Raw genomic sequence first — 19,195 nt, 5'->3', positions numbered from 1 at the left:
AGATAAGTCTTTACTGTGTAATCATAATCAGCCCTGCTAAGCACTTCTTACAGATCTACTCCAGTGCACTCTAAGAATGTCTACCTAATGGTAAATGATTGCCTGAGGCAGAAAAAGGTTTTCCCTACATAAAAGGATTTGGCATTTCTTGTGCCAATACAGTATGATACAATCTATCTTTCTATCTTTTTCTTTTTAATTTTCTCTCTCAATGCTAAATTATTTTATTCTTTCCTTTCAACCATGTGTTTATCTCTTTATTTTTAAATATTACAGCTTTCTAACATCTGTCTCCAGGGCAGCATAATCTTACTGATGAAATATTCCATGTTTTCCTTGAGCTTTTGTCAATATGTCTTAATGTTAACAGCTTAACAGATGGAGAAACAGAAGGAATAGCCTCAGCTTACCTGAATGATTTTTCTCCAGCACCAGGCACATTGACTTGCTGTCTCCAGTAACTTGATGTTAGGAGTTGAGGCAATTGGAAAATGAGAATTATATATGACTTCTGCAGTGTTATTTACTAAAACAATTGGCTGCATTTCTTTGTTATTATATCTTCTTTCCCAGTGTCATACCAGGAGAAAGCAGAATTATAGGAGCCTAACTGGTTTGGGCTATTCTGTTTAGGTAATGAAAATAAAATAAACAGTAATACTAATATTGTTTTAGGCATAGATTAACGTGTTCATAATGGTTCCAGGATAGCAGTGGTGATGTAGTAGCAGCAGTGGCTTTTTGAAACACAAATTGTGGGAATCTGTGGTCCAATTTTTTTTTGTAGTAGCATTGTTCTTTTTACACAGGAAAAATTATTTTTTTATTATTCTGAATAGACTCATTGCTTTTTACTTAAGCATAGTCCTAGAGAGACCAAAGCTAGGCTTTCAAGCAAGGAGGGAGGCCAGTTAATGATGAATACCTTTGTATTAGCTATAATCTACACTCCTTTTGTTCAATTGCAGCTTTAAATAAACTACTGGATGTGCTCTCAGGTCTGCTAGCAGATCGTTTAAAGATATTCATAAGGATGCTAAGTTTCCTTTGGTTAAAAGAGGAAATCTTGTGAACGAAGCCTGTGAACTTCTAGAGTCTGTGTGGTTTCCCTTTTGGAGATAAGAGCAAGATACAAGAGCTGACCATCTGAAACAAAAATAATGGGGTGTGTGGATATAGGGAGAAATGGGGAATAGTACTGGAAATTAGTCCAGAGCCAGGAAAATTTGGAAAGAATCAGGACTGAAACACTGGAAAGAAAGTTTTATTTTTTATGTGCAGCTAAATCATTTGAGTATTATGTTAAAAATGCAGTTTTTCCCCCACTGTATCTGGTGAGGCCTGAGTATCTGCATTTCTAACTAGTTCCTACATTTCTTGTGTTGTTGGTCTGGGAACCACACTTTGACTAGTAAGGGTCTTAAAGCTTATCTCCAACCCTTGGACTGGGGTCCAAAACACGTGTGACTGGCCATTAGGATATTTTATAATGTATTAGACCCTAAATAATTCAGATTCCCGTTCTTAAATACATTTATGTATATTCATTTACATAAATCCTGTTTGTCTTTGAGATTGTAGCACATAAGGTTGATGGCCTAATAATTTCAATAAAAATAGAGTTTGTTAAAAATGTGTACAACAACAAAGTATATATATAGTTTATAAAATGTATTGATAATTAACACTGTATCTTTTAGGATGCTTTGATATAACAGTTTTACCTCATTGGCTTCTAGGCAAGTGAATGGTATATAAGAATTTTAAAAAATGCATTTGTAACTCTCACTCAATTTATTGTGTTCATTGGTTGATAAATTAGCTCAGACACTGAAATTGTTTTCCATGCAGACCACACTTAACAGGATTTGAATAAGACTACTGAGTCTTTTTTCTTTTTAATTTTAAGGAGCAGCAGAACTATGTATGGGTTCAGGTGGTCTTATAGAGATTTTCCATCTAGGGATAAGAATTTCTAGTCCATTGTTTCTCAAAGTGTAGTTCATATGCTTATTGCATCAGAATCACCTGGGTGCTATGTTAAAAATGCAGTTTCTTTGTCTCTGGCTCAGACTTACCAAATCAGTCCCGTATTTTTAACAAGCCTCCAGGTGATTGTTTTGCACACAGTCATCTGAAAATCATTGATTTGTATAAGGCGTTGAATTCTTCATAAAGATATATGAAGGGAGCTCTTTACCATGGTAATACTCTGCAGATTTCAATTAATTCATCAAAAGAAGCAAATAATTCAGAGCAGACATAACACGTTTTTGTTTATTATAAAACGTGGGAAAGGGTGAGGTAGTGTAAGGGAACTCAGCTCACTTTCTGTAAACTTAAAACTTCTAAAAATAATTTGTAAATTAAAAATATTTAAAAATTACATAAATGAACATTTGACACACATTGTTCCACATGTATTTTACATAAATGTGATATCATGTATGTTATTTTTAGGGCTTTTTTGGTCACTACTTTCCTCCTCCTCCTTTCTTTTCAAGCAAACAATAGCTACAACTTGGCAATGGTGGCATACAGCATAAGCATGAAGGATGAGAACATTCACAAATCACACTATGAAATTTTCCCAATTTGTTTCCAGATCAGAAATCGCAAATACTACAGTGTCTTGTTAGGAACCAGACACCTAGCATGTCTGGAACCACATGTCCTTCTACGCATGTCATTAACTCCTCATATCCCATCACCATATGGCCATCTTGAGTTAGAACTTTTAAGAACACAGTATCCAGCCAAAATCCAATGAAACAGACTAAGTGAATTATCAAGGTCTTTTTTTATATTAATATTTTTTCCTAGACATGAATGCTGCTTTGAAATCTAGAAACATACAGATCATTTCCTTGAGGTGCACCTGAAGGGTTATTTAAACACCATGCTTTCTTATTAGGGCATGGGAATTAGTTTGTGAAGTTCCAGGGGTAAAACATTCTTTTCATTTTAAATCATGCATATATTGCTTTCCTAACCAAAATTAAGATAGATTCGATACCTTTGGAATAGTGTCATCACCTCAGCTGCATTTTATAGAAGCTTACCTAGAGAACACAGTTCTTAGCAAGTTGAACGATTTTCACAAGAGGTGATTCAATAGGGTGAGAAATCAGAGTCCAGAGTCCAACAGCTTAAATTTTGGTCCTAGTTTGGCTTATTACAACTTGGATATCCTCTGGCATCAGTTGTCTTATTTACAAAATTGAGATAAAAATAACTTCATGCCTTCAGAGTTATTATGTAATAAAGTAGTGTTAAAAAACTGCATTGTAGTTTGTAAAAAGAAATACAAATACTATTGTGAACATTTTTACTTTTAGACGTTTTTACCCCTTAACTTAAACTGGTGTAGAGTAACAGTGATCATTTTTTTTGTTCTTGTTTCCTCTTAATGGTCTAGAAAAGAACCAGTGTTTCAGAGAACTTACCATCAAATAATACCTGTGTGAGCAAGGACAAATATATGCATGTATGTGGGTATTTTAAGAAATAAAATATGAAGAAGGTGAATTTCTGTAAATATAGCAAGCCAACTTTCTGTACATTCATTTAAAAAGAAAAGATGACGCAATAAAAGTTATCTTTTACTCTCTATGATCTAAGCAGTCATACATAATATACTTTTCATGTAAACCAAACTGCACTTAATCTCCCATTTACATGGTTTTGAGTAAAGGAGATTCACACAAACATACACAATGACCAAAGTTTTTGCATATTCAAAAACTTTAGTAAGCTGGCTGGACCTGGTGCTTCATCCCTGTAATCCCAGCTAATCAGGAGGCTGATGTGGAAGGATCTTTTGAGGCCAAGAGTTTGAGACCAGCCTGGGCAACCTAAGCAAGACTCCAACTCTTAAATAAGTAAATAAAACCATGATAGTATATTAGGCCAAGCATCTGGCTGGTTTTCCATTAACAGAACTCTAACAAGAGGGTTAAGTCCCTTAGTCTGACTTTTATTCCTGAAAGCTGGTACACAAGTTAAAACTTTGACTGTTAAATAATAAGTGTTAAAAAGAATTTTGGAAAATCATGTACTCAGGAGGCTTTTTTTTTTTTTTTTTTTTTGAGGCGGAGTTTCGCTCTCGTTACCTAGGCTGCAGGCTGGAGTGCAATGGTGCGATCTCGGCTCACCGCAACCTCCGCCTCCTGGGTTCAGGCAATTCTCCTGCCTCAGCCTCCTGAGTAGCTGGGATTACAGGCACACGCCACCATGCCCAGCTGATTTTTTGTATTTTTAGTAGAGACGGGGTTTCACCATGTCGACCAGGATGGTCTCGAACTCTCGACCTCGTGATCCACCCGCCTCGGCCTCCCAAAGTGCTGGGATTACAGGCTTGAGCCACTGCGCCCGGCCGGGAGGCTTTTAAGAAACAAATATTTTAAATTGCTCCTTTGGCAACCAAGACATTTTTGCATCCCGGGACAGTGTCTCCTAGTAAGATTCCCAGTGGGTGAGAGGTAATATGAAAGAAAGGTGAGAAAGAAGAAGCCCCATAGGAGTGCTCTTAAGCAGACGATTTTAGAAAGGTATACATGTGGAACTTGAGAATGCAGAATTTGAGTTCCTTGGAATTACTCATGCCTGTGTAACCCTTGAAAGGCAATAATCTAGTATATATATATTTCAACATTCAATACATGTTTTTTAATTTTAATATCTTCCTTATAATTGTTGGGGGTGGGGTGGATTAAGCCTATATCCAGTAGGCATCTAAGCTGAAATATCATAGCTTTTGTGCCTAATTAGCATCATTGACTCAACTACATTTTTAATAGGTGGTAGTATCACAAAGGTGAAACTCATTCACTCTAGGCAATACCTGGAGTTACAGCCTAAGGTACCTGCTTTGGAAATGTTGAAGTATATAATTGCATATACCTTGTTTTATAAAGATAGAAACCCTATCAAAACTAAATCCTTGGAAGCCTAATAGGAGCACCATAAAATAACCTGAAATTGTCATTTGTCAGCAGATGATAGAAATCTGAATTCGGAGTTAGAAAACTGGTTTAGGAGTTACACTGTATGAAGGAGAAAATTGTCAGCTACAAAGTCAAAGATGCTATTTTTATAAAGGCAAGGTGAAAAAAAAACTACGAAAGTTGTATTGGATCCTCTGTTTTCTTTGTTCAAGAAAAAAGTTTTATTACTGATTTGAATTTTATTTTCATAATGTAAAGTTGTTTTCATAATAATTGGGTACATTGAATAAAGAAAAAAGACTGTATTTATAGTTTAAATTTCTGCATGCCAGTACAATGCTTATTAAAAAAGACATTTGGGTCAGTTTTGCTAAAAAACAGAAAGTTCCTGTCTTTAATGAGGAAAAAGCATAACAGTGGCTTATCTTAGAATGTAAAGCTTTTGGAATCACCCTGTAATTCATGGCTTATCCCTCAGAATTCAAAGCTCCATAAATTATAAACCTTTTCCAGGACACCATACACACTGTCTTAAGTCAAATAGCGCTGGGCTAAGCCAAAGATATAAATGAATTCTTCACTCATCCCTGGTGCCCAGTATTATTCTTTTCTAGCTTACATTAGACACTCTGGCCAAAACTATAATTCCTTCAAAATAAGCCACACTCCCATATCACTTTTCAGTTCCTTTTCTTTTTCTGTTACTTCTTCCCACAGTTCTATCAGTCAATCAAACGTACACTGTAGCTGGTAATAAGCAATTTCTATAAATTATTAATAACTGGCAGTCTTGCTCTTATAAAGAATATTCATATTTAATTCAAATGAACCTCTATCAGTTAGTTAAAACTATCTAACCAATACCATTCTTATTCTACCTGTTTCAAGATCTAAACTGGGATTCCATGGGGTATCCTGCCATCTTGAGCCATAGTTTTCAAAAGAAAGGAAATTTCCTGTCTATAAGCAAATGCAGGAATTAAGGTGTTAAATGAGCATTGTTGTATGTGAAACCCTGAAACTTCTTTTCTGCATCTTTCTTCCAGTACTTTCTTGTTTCTTCTCCTATATCTTCAGCAATTCTAAAGTCTCAATTTCCACATCCACAAACTAGGAATAATTATAAGGTTGCTTTAAAGAATTGTAGAGTTGTTATGAGGGTTAAATAAGCAAATTCACATAAATAAACTGATAACCATAACATATGAAGGATACCAAAATATTGTTTCAGCTACCTCCTTTTTAGCTGTTGAGTAAACATTTTAATAAGTCTAATCATTTCAATACATGTTTTTATGTTTGAATATTATTTTTAGCAGAAAGATGATTAAGTGATCATAGACTGTTTTTGTTTTTCCAGTTTTTTTCTGCATTCTCTAATGATTTGCCTCTGAATGTGCCCAGGCAATAGCAGGTGCTCAAGTAAAAGCACAAATGAATGAAAATGAATGGTTCACAGATGAGGAATAATTGAGCCAATAAAAATTATAATGAATCGCATTTTATATCAATAATGATAGAATAAGAATTCTTTTCAATCAAACAATAAATATTATGTTAGGAAGAAAACACTCCAGTGCTATTTTATGTCAGTAGTAAAGTATTTCTCTTTTCATTCTGTTTTCAGTTCTAAAAAACAAATATCTTCCTGACATATCCTTGGACAAAGGTACAAATAAGAGGTACTAGTAAATAAAGAACATATCAAATCTCTTAAGATGTGTTCTTTCCAAATATAGAAAACAATTCACTTAAAATAAGAAAACATGATGATAACCAGTTTTCAGTTTGAAAATACAGCTAAAATAACATGAAATATTTTGAAAGTACCACAGTACAACGTGATTTTCATCAGTGTTTATGTTTTTGAAAGGAAAAAATGGCTAAAGTATTATTTTATTCTTTGTGCAAAGCAAATTCTGTTTTGTCTCTTGAAAAAATAAATGGGCAATAATCTCCAAGAAATCATCTTGACCATCATTAATGACTAGTTTGGTAGTTAACAGCCCGAGGCATAGCCAGAGGCTATTAAGGCTCTTGGGGAAAGAAAAGGTTGGTGGATTGTGGTTTACTAGTAATTAATTATAGATACGAATCAAAACTTCCTAAGAAAAGAGATTAAAGTTACTTTGGATGATTTTATGTGTATGCTTATCTTTTCATACATCCCCCCCACCCTTTTTTTAATAAATAGGGAAAGAAGATGATGCCATCATTTCACAAACCAAGTTGAATTGGAAATAATTCATGTAATGCAACAGGAACACATGGGACCAATTAATGCCTTTTCAAGCTTGGACTACATAACTATAAGAAGCACTTTAAAAAAACTCAGTCTAACACATTAGTTGATTGTTGGTGAAATGAAACTCAATCATGAGATCATAAGGATTTTTTGAAGCTTTTTTTTTTTTTTAGTTTTTAATCCTATCTCAATAAAAGTAAATACATAAGGATTATAAATAAACCAAATCTGAAGTAATATAGATTGGGGGAACCTCAAGAGGGTCAGGAGATAATGAAGATTATACCTCAATATTGGGATTATGATGTTAGTTCTTTATTTCAATAAAAGTGGATAGAGATCTTTCATATCAGGGACAGGGCTTAGCTGTAAGGACAAAGTAATCTTCTGGGAATTATGCATACAGGCTTGACATCATTTTTACTGGATGGCTGATGAACTGGAAAACTCCAGGATAGCCAGGCTTTAATTTGTAATCTTAATTTTCATATAAATCGGTACATTTCAGGGGGAGGGAGTGGAGGATGTGAGGACATTGATGCTTGCTGGCCTTGTGGTAATAAGACAGCCCTGAAGCACAGGCAGCAGTACTAACTCATCCAGTATCTGATTCTGTCTTTTCCTCTATCCATCTGTCTTCCATCTTTGCATCTATCATTTAAAGAAATTTACAGCCTGCAAATACCAGAGAAGCTAATGTTAGTGCAATCTTCCCTCTACCTCCTCTCAGAATGATCTATAGTAACCTACTTATCATAGACATGCACACTATAATGCATAATAATTTAGTTTTCAGCCAGGAAAATGACTGCCATTGTTTTGCAAGCATACATTAATGAGAATTTTTTTCCCCCTTTTAATTTTTGTAAAGGATATAGGGCATGAGAGAGCACTAGTTTCCCTTCATAAAATTATCTTGGTGTTTCCCATATATAATTTCGTATCTATAGAATTACATAGGGGCAAAGCTATGAAACTAGAACATATTGGAAATTTATTTGGATATATGGAAACTTGGTCCATATATTTTCAATATAGGATCCATATGTCTTTTACATGGTCAAAGAAGTAAAATGCTGTTGAAAGGAATATTTTTAAAAATACCAAGAAAATAGAATTTTCTTACTGGATTGTTCTAGTCTCTTACATTACAGATTAAATTGTGCAAAATTATTCTTATCAAAAAATATTTTAGTTGAATTAGCCATAGGAAACAAGCAATATACTCCCTTTTTATACTGTTACTGTTTTGAGGTTTTATGTCTCCTAGCTCTATCAGGTTTTATGTGTCTCTACCATTTTTTACCTTTGTCTCATTATTTTTTAGCTTTTGGATGATACCTTATAAAACAAGAGGAAAGATCATAGTTCCTACTCTTATCATTTTAAACCAGAAATCTTATGTAGCTTTTTGATCTTCTAATAATCATGTGTATGTAAAGAACATATAAGGCTCATATTCTATCACATAAAAGAAAAAATCCTCAGCCAATGCTAAAAATGCAGAACCTGTTACACATCAGAACATTTTCCAACTTCTGAGTATATCTAAATGGCTCTGGTTTTAGATTTTCCCTATTATTTAGATATGTTTTTATTTTTCAAAGACAAATCATCTGTTCTCAAGACTGATTGCTTTGTTTGTTTTCTGATGTCTTCCTAGATGCACAGCGTACTGAAATGTTGAGCTACTACCTTCAGAGTAGAAAATAGATTCTCCCAATCATATCTTATCCTCTTATCCTCCAAGCTCCCAATTTGCCAGTGAAGTAACATGAAAGTTGATATAGATAAATACTGTGACCATAATCCCAATTGGGAGCACACTCATCTCTTAAACAGTTCTGTCAACTGGGATTTATCTGCATGGAAGGCATATAAAGCATCGTTTACATAAATAACATGGAGCTTTGAGTTGGGCAAATATCAGGGATGAGTAACTGCCCTAGAGTATACCTATTAAATCAATCACCAGGCTCAAACAATCAGACAAGCATTGACTATAGCCATACAAAACTTGATCACAACATAACCTTCCTCTGCTTCTTGATGAGGTAACAAAATATGCTGTGTTCATTGAACAGCTGCTTTCATAAGAGCAATAATGAAAAAATCTCCCAGAACCTTCAGCACTTGCACATGAAAACAAGGTTTCCAGTGAGAAAATTAAAATGCCAACAAGATTTATACTTACCTATGCAGATATCCTGTGATCTTAAACATGTTCTGTTCCTTTTAAAATGTAAGAAACAGAGACAATGTCATTTTTTAAAGTACTGTTACTGACAAAAGTAATAAGCATGATTTCTGTTATGGGCTGAATTTTGTCCCTCCCAAAATTCATGTGTGAATTTCTAATCCCTAATTTCACAGAATGTGACCATTTGGACATAGCACCTTTAAAGAAATAATTAAGTTAAAATAAGGCCATTAGGATGGGTCCAAATCTAATTTGACTGGTATCCTTATAATAAGAGGAGATTAGGACACAGATAACACCTAGAGAGGGAAGACTGTGAAGATACAGGGAGAAAATGGCCATCTGCAAGCCAAGGAGAGAGGCCTTAGAAAATTAACTCAGCCAACACCTCAGACTTCTAGCATCCCAAATTGTGAGACTATACATTTCTATCATTTAAGCCACACAGTCTGTGGTACTTTGTTATCACGGCCCTTACAAGCAAATACAATACAGTTCTCTTTCTCATTTGAAGTAAATAAAGAAATGAAGATAGGCCCAAAGTTAAGTCATCTCTACCTTGCTCAGACAAAATTCTGATGCTTGGTGCTTGGTGTAAACATCCAGCTTTTCATTGATTCCATATGGAAATCAATGTTCCCTTAATTGCTTGAACTTCGAGTATTTTCCCATTATAACTTCCCTATTAAGAGTGAAATGTCAGCTAGAACAGGGCTTGCCAGAGCTGCATAAAGCAAGCATGAAAGCATATTCCCCATAGAAACATCTGTTTTATAAGTGAGTTAACTCTGAAGAAGTAGACATGTAAGTAGTATATGCTAATTAATTTCAATAGGGATGTAAAGAAGAGAAATGTGCAAATTGCTAATAGAAAAAAAACAATGTTGGAAACTAGATTTTTGAGGATGATTGTGTTATACCATCTGGGAGTCTTTCAATATACCTAGAAAATGAGAAGGAGGCCTGTTTGAGATCCTCTTATTAAAGAGGAGAAAGCTTTTTTCTCACCAAACATTGTTCTTTTAAGTGTCCTTATAATAATCAAATGATAAGATCACGTCTCCTTGCCTCTATGTTCATACGAGAAGCTTCTCCATCTCACTGCTTCCTATCAAATGACAGCAGGAAGTGAAAAAAGCTTTTGAAAGCCAGGACATCCTGCAGGTGAAACCAACATGTGCCAGGATCCTACCCAGATGTACAGCTTAGGAGGAGGGCCCAGTTGATTGAGCCACACTGGCTTTACTAGAGAAATTGAACAGTCTTTCAAATGCTTTGCGAAATTTTAGGCACATAAAATTTCTAGATGTCAGAAATGATGACCATACCCCCATGGCAGTCATGTTTTACTTTGTGAAATACGTGGAATATAATTTTCTTAAAGGCAGTATAATATTAACAGCCTTGTTTTCCAAGATCTTTGGATAAATATTTAAGATCTATGTAAAGGACTTTACCTTAGTTATTATTAATCACCACCTTATTTGCATACATGGTGGGGGAAGAGCCTCTACTTGAAGATAAAGTCTGTCCATGGCCTAACCTGGTCATATGTCAGAAGTGATCCAGAAAAGATATAGGGCACCCCTACATGGGTGCTACATAGGCAGAATTCTCTACATGAAGAACCAAAGAACATCCTGAGAAAGAATTCAGCCCATGAAGACAGGTGACTGCTACTATGACAGAGACATGAGGTACCACTGCCGATCTGGGGACAGCTTCTTAGTGCAGCATGTAGGACGTTGTGGGTGGAGAAAGTAATGTAGTCTCTTTATTCCTAGGCTCATATTCACCTTTGTCTGCTCCTTGCCACAGGAAGCCTGGCCTCTCAATATGACACCTTTTCACTGACAGAATTATTTTAATTTGCGCCCAAACAGGTATAGCATAACCACAATATTAGGGTAAAGGGCTCAAGGGGGGTTCCCAAATCAGTTTTACGGTCTTCTTGAAACGAGCCTTCCCCTGTCACTGCCTAGATTCATGTGTTTCACTGGGTCCAATACTCTTACACACGTAACTTCTAGGTAGTGTGACCATATAAAAATCCCAAACGAGAATATTTTTGAGGATGAAATGGGGCAGTAAAAGTAGTAAAAGTTATGTAATTTCTTTGAAATATGTATATTTGACTTATAATTTAATATTATTTCATTGGCTCTCCAGTGAATTTTATTGATTGCTGAAAATATAAAAATATTCTTACCAAAATATAAAAAATAACATTTCTATTAAAGCAAAATAAAAAATGTCTCTATATTAGTTACTTAAACATTAAAAAATAAATGGGATCATTATTCTTAGGTCATATACACATTCTTAATCATTTTCTTAGCCTGTATCTATTTCTAACATTGTCTCATTGGCAATTTTCTGAAGAATATATTTTGCAATGTATGCCATTTTACATTTTTTAATAAAATTGCTTGCAGTTTTCTTCAAATTCGTATTTTGTGATGAATACAATTTAAATTGCTGACACTCAATTGACTCTCCTCTATAGACCGTAATGCTTTTAATTGAGAAACTATGATCTACAGATGCTGAAGTTCTTGCTAAGATCAGAGAAAACTGGGCTAAATAAAGGATAATTTTAGTTTATTGTAATATGTAAATATCTCAGTCCAAATAGTTAACAATTAAAAGACAAAAGAGGTGCAAAAACAGAAAAACAAATGATGGTTGAAGAGCTGTCACTAAGAAAAGTATCCCATAGAGCAGAGGAAAAATAACAAAATGGATCAACATGAGTTTTTAAAAATCAGTAAAATAATCATATATTAAAAACAAAAAACATGATGTAAACATGAAAGAGGTCAGATAATGTCTGAAGATTTCTTTCTCAACGAGGCCATCTAGGCTCATTGGAGACATTCTAATCATTTTGATCCTTAAGTGAAAATGTCTGTGTTTTCAAACTCTTAACTTCTAAAAGGCTACTTGGTTCCTATGTACATCTGCAAACTATTCTCAGCAACTTTTAAACCTACCAAGGAGTCTGAAAGGGCATTACTGTGCATTACCCAAGTCAAAAGAATACCAATTACATTCTTCTCCCAAAACAAAAAGGGAAACACTATTGACTTAATTCTACAATGTTGCTCAAATGTTTTATCTCAGACCAAAGCCTATTTGCTCCAAGGAGCCTTCCTGTCTGAACAGCTAGCTACTTTTAAATGTCACTCTGTTCCTTCTCCATCTCCCTTTAAATTAAGTCCCAGCAATGATGATCACATCATTGTGATTAATAAAGGTCAAGAAGAGTGGGTGTAGTGATGCGCACCTGTAGTCTCAGACTTCCTTGGAGTTTGAGGCTGCAGTGATCCATGATTATGCCACTGCATTCCATCTTGAGTGACAAAGCAAGATATCTACTCAAAGTAATATAAAATAAAATAATAACTAAACAAAGACCAAGAAGAAATTATCAAATTTGCTTCTGAAAGTAAAGAAAAGTTAGTGACTTTGCAGTGTTTTTCAGATGGTCTACGCTAGCAGCAAAAACTGACCTGTAAATTTGTCTCTTATGTTGTTTCCTTCCCAATTAGGTTTGCTTTTTTCACGCTTTTTGAAAATATTTATGTTGGGAAGTTTATATGGGGGGAAAAAGGCTTTGAAAGAACAGGAATGAAAAGGGAAGGATGCACAAATTAAAAAGTCAAGATGGCAAATATATTACTTTGGTATATTTTAAGCAGCTGTAACAACAACAACAACGACAACAACCACCCTAAAATTCAAAGGCTCAAACAAAATAGAATTTTATTTCTGTCTTATCTAATGATCCAGGGATGAGCATTTCCAAGCCAGTAGGGAAGCTCTTTCCTATAGATACGTTGTTACTCTTCCATCTTCCAGTGTTCTCTGAACTGGTTGAGGTTGGATTACACATACTAGTCCATGTCCCATCTTTGCGAAAAGGGAAAAAGGTATTAAGTGGCAAACAAGCAATTTCTTCTTTAAACCATTTTACTTGGAAGTTACACATACCACTTTTATTATGAAGGAGTTGATGCCATAGATATAAAATGTATATGAATGTGTGTACATACCAATATATATACATATATGATAAAATATACAAAATATAGAATAAGGATGTATACATTACATACACATATATTTATACAGTCTCAGACAATGCAGTGACACAACTAAAATGAGACTTATGAAGCATTTGGGTGTCTTTGTAGGAAACACATTTAAAATTTGTCAGATTAATATTAGTCAGCAACTACACATTCCTTTTCATTTTGTCCTACCATTATTTTGATTGTCTTATAGATTTTTACACTTGCAACCCAAACTTAACAAGAATAAATGAGATTTTCTTTGAATACTTATTGTATAGAAGAATTAATACCTCTCACAAAATAGAATACCAATACATTTGGGAAGATTGACAGAAGGAAAGAGAATATATGATTTAGATCTTCAAAAGAAAAGAAAGACTTAGATGTTTTGTGAAAAATTCATAAAGTTATTAAAAGCAGAAATCTGCAATATAATTTCAATTTCTACTCTATCATAGCAATCTATATTAAAAGTGCATATTTCAAACAAAATTCCTTTGATGCTCTTGTGTCCCATATACACATTTATACTCTCAAAATATTCCATATGCCATTTCACAAAATTGTTTATGTAGTTCTACTAACACAAGTCCTATTAAATCAACTCAATAGAATGAGATGAAATTACTTTGGCCAGTCTCTTCTTTTTTTCTAGTTCTGCAATGGAAGCATTTTAGCATCTATCATTTTTAAAAGAAATAGAAGATTCCTTAAAGTAAGACTGACTGCCTTCCATTTCAGACAAAATAATATTAAGCCTCTTTTAGAATATGGCAAATAGTGGAATAAAATTAGCAATTGTTGTAAAGGGCACCGTTTGCCCTACAAATTTAAATTAAATTCAAGTATTTTTGTGAGTTATTATAACATGGATTTGGCTCCTCCACGTTTGGTCTCTCGGATAGCTGGAGCCCTTGTGCTTGCTGGTCCCCATGCTGGAGCACTTCCACTTTTCCACAGGTGCCCAGCTTTTATCACCACCAAGTACAGAAGTATTTTTAACTTACTATATTTTCCTCTTAAAGTCTTTGAGCTGAGAATCTAGAAGTGGATTCTATCACCAGGAAACAAGCCTGAAGTGAAATCATTTTCTCTGGTTAATCTGCATTACAATTTATTTAAATGCCGATAAACAGGAATTGACATATTATCAATTAAAAAATTGTATCAAAGAAATATATTTAACAGGATGAGGTATAAGTGTCTTATGATTAGTATAGATGATCAATATTTTAGAAATGCGGAGATAGGAAAGATCATTGTGCACAGAACTATTCAAGGAACTCTTCCCAGTGGAATGCAGTGGCGATGGGCAGATTTCAACAAGGCAGAGAGGCAAGTGGAAAGAAAAAAAACTTAGCGGGGAGGATATTCTGATCAAATTCTTCAACTGTTTTCTCCACAATAATATTGAATGTTTATTGTGTACTTACTTTGTGGCAGGAATTTTATAAAGATTATTTCATGTGAACTAAGAACATACTTTTGACTTGAGTGCCAACATAATCTCCACTTCAGATGTATGAATTCTGATGCATAGATCAGTTTGCTAGTTCGTTTAAGGTAACATAGATAACAAATGGCAGAAACACAATGCAAACCTGTGTGTGACTCTGGAATTCACATGCTTAACCACTGTAATATAAACGCATTCATATTACAAAGTCATGGAATGCATCTCTTTCATCTCACTTCTACTATCAGTGATTACCTTTCAGGCCTTTATCATACCTGACATGAACTGCTATTACAACTTTCTTAAAGTATGGCTTTTCTAATTTTAATATCTGTCTCTAGCTTATCCTTCATAATGCCCACCTCATGTTCTGCTCATTCTTTCCCTATTCAAAACCTTTTAGAGACTCCCAATGCATAAAAAATACATACACACTTAAATAACTCTTTTGATATCCTCATTTAACCCGATTTACTTTTCAACAATTTTGCCCTCCCTACTGCTCACTCTGCTTCATATCAGATTAATTTATGTACTTGCTTGTCTTTCCCATTAGATTTCCAATTACTTAAAGACAAAAGAAATGCCATCTTTTCCTGCCCTCTATAGTTCTTAGCAAACTTCCAAACATATGGTGGGCATTTATCAAATGTTTGTTTCTTTGAATTTTGCTGAATCAGCATTCTGTAAGCATCATGAACAGCCTATGTTGACTAAAGCAGTAAGGTACGAAGGGAAGAAGCAATAGAAGTCCATGGTAGGGGAGCCATATTGTGGGGGCACATCAAAGCTCAATGTCAGAAGTCAGGACTTTAACTTGAAATTGGCAGCAAAATGTGCTTTGAGATGAAACATGATAAAGTATATGGAAAAGTATAAAACCAAATTTCACTGTAATATTCCCTCTGTTGCCATTCTTCTTCTACATACAAATGGCATGCATTTTTCAAATACCTTACGAAAATCATTGCCTACATCCCATGAATGAAGCAGTTCTCGATGTTATTCCATGTCATTTTTACAAATTCCAAAGATAGTTCTACTTTTTCAGTGCCTGTGAATACTTGCTCCTATGAGCATCAATGTCTCTTTGAGATGGTACAACAGATTGCCACTAGTATTATAAATGGGCATGTTAAAGCATGACATTTTAATCACCTGAAAGTGAATGGGGAAACCAAGCTGAATAGGAACACAGCTCATTGGCAGTGGTGGCTGGTTCAGACTTACTAGCACCTGTCACTTGTTGTCTCCATTGCTAACAAAATCATTCCTTAGACATTGTAGAGTCACATTAAAATGTCAGAGTCTGCTTCCTCAAATCTCTTGAGGAAGCAGAATGTCCTGGTATCTGCAATATGAGAACAGATTCCTCCTGGCTACTCTCCAGGTTAAGGTCACAATCCTAATACTGACAAAGTTGCTTTCTTTGAGACTCTTTATCCATAAAATGAGAAACAATGCTTATATGCTCTGGCAGTTTTTATTTTGGGGTTTCCGTTTGTTTGGAGTAAAGAGGAAGTGTCAGCTGTTATATAATAAATATCAAAAAATTTAAAGTATAAACCAAGATTTGATATAAAGATTTTTTTAAATGATCAAATTCTGTAATTAAGAGATGTAAAGTCAAACCATAAGTACAACATTGGAATGTTGATATTCTTATAAGCCTTTTTAGTCTCTTTCTGTTGGACAAATCATTGAAAGGTCTATGAGAAGATAGCCTGATAGCATCTGGAAACTTCCAGTCTTTCAACCTGTTTTTATGAAACTTCTCCATCTTTCAGAAATGTAATGAGTCAGCATTATATAGAGGAAAGGGCTCAGGGTTAGGCATAAGCATCATGAAGACTAGGCCCTGGTGTGTAGAAAGTCTCAACTCTATGCCTTAGTTTTCTACTGGTAAAATGCAGTTGGTAAATAAAATCATTGCAGGAGTCCTTTCCTGCTCTAATGTTTAGTGATGCTGTGATAGCAAATTTTCTCAAAGTCAGTCTCACAAGTAAGAAAAATGTTGAATGTATAATTGGTCACAGTCTCACAGCATATCCATGGATTTTCTAGCGTGGTCCATTGTCAGTTCTTAATAAAGATGAGTAAGATTTAGTCCTTGCTCTCAAGATGTTTATAACCTATTAAGAAGAAAAAGACAAAGGCATTTAATATAAAGCAAAGTGTAATCAACTATTACTTGAATCCAAAGAGAAATAAAATATAGTCAAGTAAAATCAGTGGAGACCATGTTATTTAAAGTGTTAACTTTTGATTTTGTTATGGGATCTTGGGGATGTCTCTTTCCTACCTGGAAAACTCTGTGGCCGGTGACACTTTTGCCAGTCTTGCTTTGGCCCACTGGGCTCATTTCACCCACTTGGCCAGTAGGCTGTGCTTGGCTCATGCTACTAGCCTGGATCTCATGCCTGCCAAGGAACCTGTATCCCATGCCTACCAAGGATGAGTCAGGTGTGGAACAGTGAGGGATGTGTGAGCAAGTGTGGGGTCTGGCCATGGTGCACAGTCAGACACACCAACTGCTGCAGTGGGGTAGGCAACTCCAGGTGCTGGCACTGGTGCTGGCTCTCTGCAAGGCTATACCCAGACCAGGTACACTGCAAGTAGCTTCCAAAGCTGGCACTAGGGAATGTGGTGGCACCTGGAATCTTGGAGATGCCAGGAACCATAGGATCCCAAAGAGGAAGTCACAGCCCTGGCTTGGGGAGCTCCTTGGTATGGGCTCCCCATAGGTCCACAACTCTTCTCTCCCTTTTTTCTCCCACAGCATGATCAGCAAAAGGCACGTTTCAGTCCTGTTCATGTTACTGTTCTATTAGCCTCACCATTCAGTGAGTCCTGAGTTCTTGTCCTGTGACCAGGATAAATATGCAAACAAATGAAGGGTGAACACGACAAAGAGGAGCGTTATTGAGCAATAGAACAGCTCAGGGGAGACCTGCAGGGGCCAGCTCCTTTCTGCAGCCAGGGTGTCTGGATGAGTGTTCAGCTCCTTGCAGAGAGGATAGCACCTCTCTTCAGGCAGGCAGTCCCAACAAGTGTTCAGCTCCTAGCAGAAAGTGTAGCTCCTCTCTGCAGCTGGTCATCCTATCATCTGTCCTGCTCTGGCTGAGCCCTGGGCTTTTATGGGCCTCAGTGGGAAGGAAGTACATGCTGATTGGTCCATGGGCAGCCACTGGTGAGCCCAGAAAAGGCACCACAAATTCCCACTGTGGTCTGCAGAAGTAGCAGCCTGGTCCCCAGCCTTCAGGTCCTCCTTGGCCTGAAGGTGGGGCCTCACCAGGGACCTGCCCCTTTCCACACAGGAGCCTGTCTGCCTCCTGCTGCTGTCCATGGCACCCAGGCTGCTCACACTAAGGGGTACCTGCAGGCCAGCACCCCTTCAGCTCCCCCACTACATGCTCATTGGCACCCAAAGTCCAGAGGGGGCTGAGGCATCAGAGGGCTGGCATGTCAGCACTACCCTAAGTGAGCAGACACCTGGCTGGGCTGTGACAGCACCCAGGCTACGCCCCCAACCCTGCTCCAAGATTGGAGCAGCCAGGAACGAGGAGAGGCAAATCAGTGGAAGCAGACATTGCCAAGCCGTGAGAGACAGGGAGGCCTTTCTGGGCCCCTGATGCTGCAAAGTGCAGAGATGCCTAGGTCCTACGTTTGGGAGGGCAGGGCTCCCATCCACTCTATGGAGTGTGCAGGCAGCCTCAGCTGCACCTCCTCACAGCCTGGGGATGGGGCTCCAGGTCCTTGCTGGCCCCCTCTCTTCCCACCCCTCTGTGCCTGACCACACTGCTCCCCAACCAGTGGGTGTCTCATCCTGGCTCCATTGTGGTAAAATATGGCAGGTAAATAAAATCATTGCAGGAGTCCTACCATCATGGTAGCCCCCAGGGCAGTGGGCTTCAGGGAGACTCTTGCTTCTCCCTAGCTCCTGCCAGCTCTGTGGATTGCAGCACCACTCCAGACCTAGCTCTGCCACCTCCCCTCAGTTGTGGCAGATAACAGCAGCAACTACACAGCCAGGGTGCAGAGCAGTAGAGGCTCTGGACCTGGGAGCCAGTCCTGGGCAGTGCAGTCTGCTGCTCCTGGACATGAGACACAGGGGCCCATTGAGGCCACTGATGATGCTCCCACAGCCGTTCCTTCCACCACCACCAGTCCCTCCCTGATTATAGCAGCTGCTCTGGATGGCCTGCCACTGCCATTAATTTAAGCCTTGAAGACAATAGCCTTAATCATAGATGGGGATTAGATGGGAGTGAT

At 36.8% G+C, this 19,195-nt stretch overlaps 1 long non-coding RNA gene across 1 annotated transcript in view; it reads right to left on the bottom strand.

The window, feature by feature from the left end:
• Positions 1-15,807: 15,807 nt before the first annotated feature.
• LOC141584013 (uncharacterized) overlaps positions 15,808-19,195 on the bottom strand; it is a 353,843-nt gene continuing 350,455 nt past the window's right edge. Inside the window, exon 6 of the long non-coding RNA XR_012516869.1 lies at positions 15,808-17,055. This is a non-coding gene — a long non-coding RNA (uncharacterized LOC141584013). The remainder of the gene's footprint in view (positions 17,056-19,195) is intronic.

This window comes from Saimiri boliviensis, chromosome 3 (genome assembly GCF_048565385.1).
Source record: "Saimiri boliviensis isolate mSaiBol1 chromosome 3, mSaiBol1.pri, whole genome shotgun sequence".
NCBI lineage: Eukaryota > Metazoa > Chordata > Mammalia > Primates > Cebidae > Saimiri > Saimiri boliviensis.
This window is presented reverse-complemented; position numbering and strand designations above follow the sequence as displayed.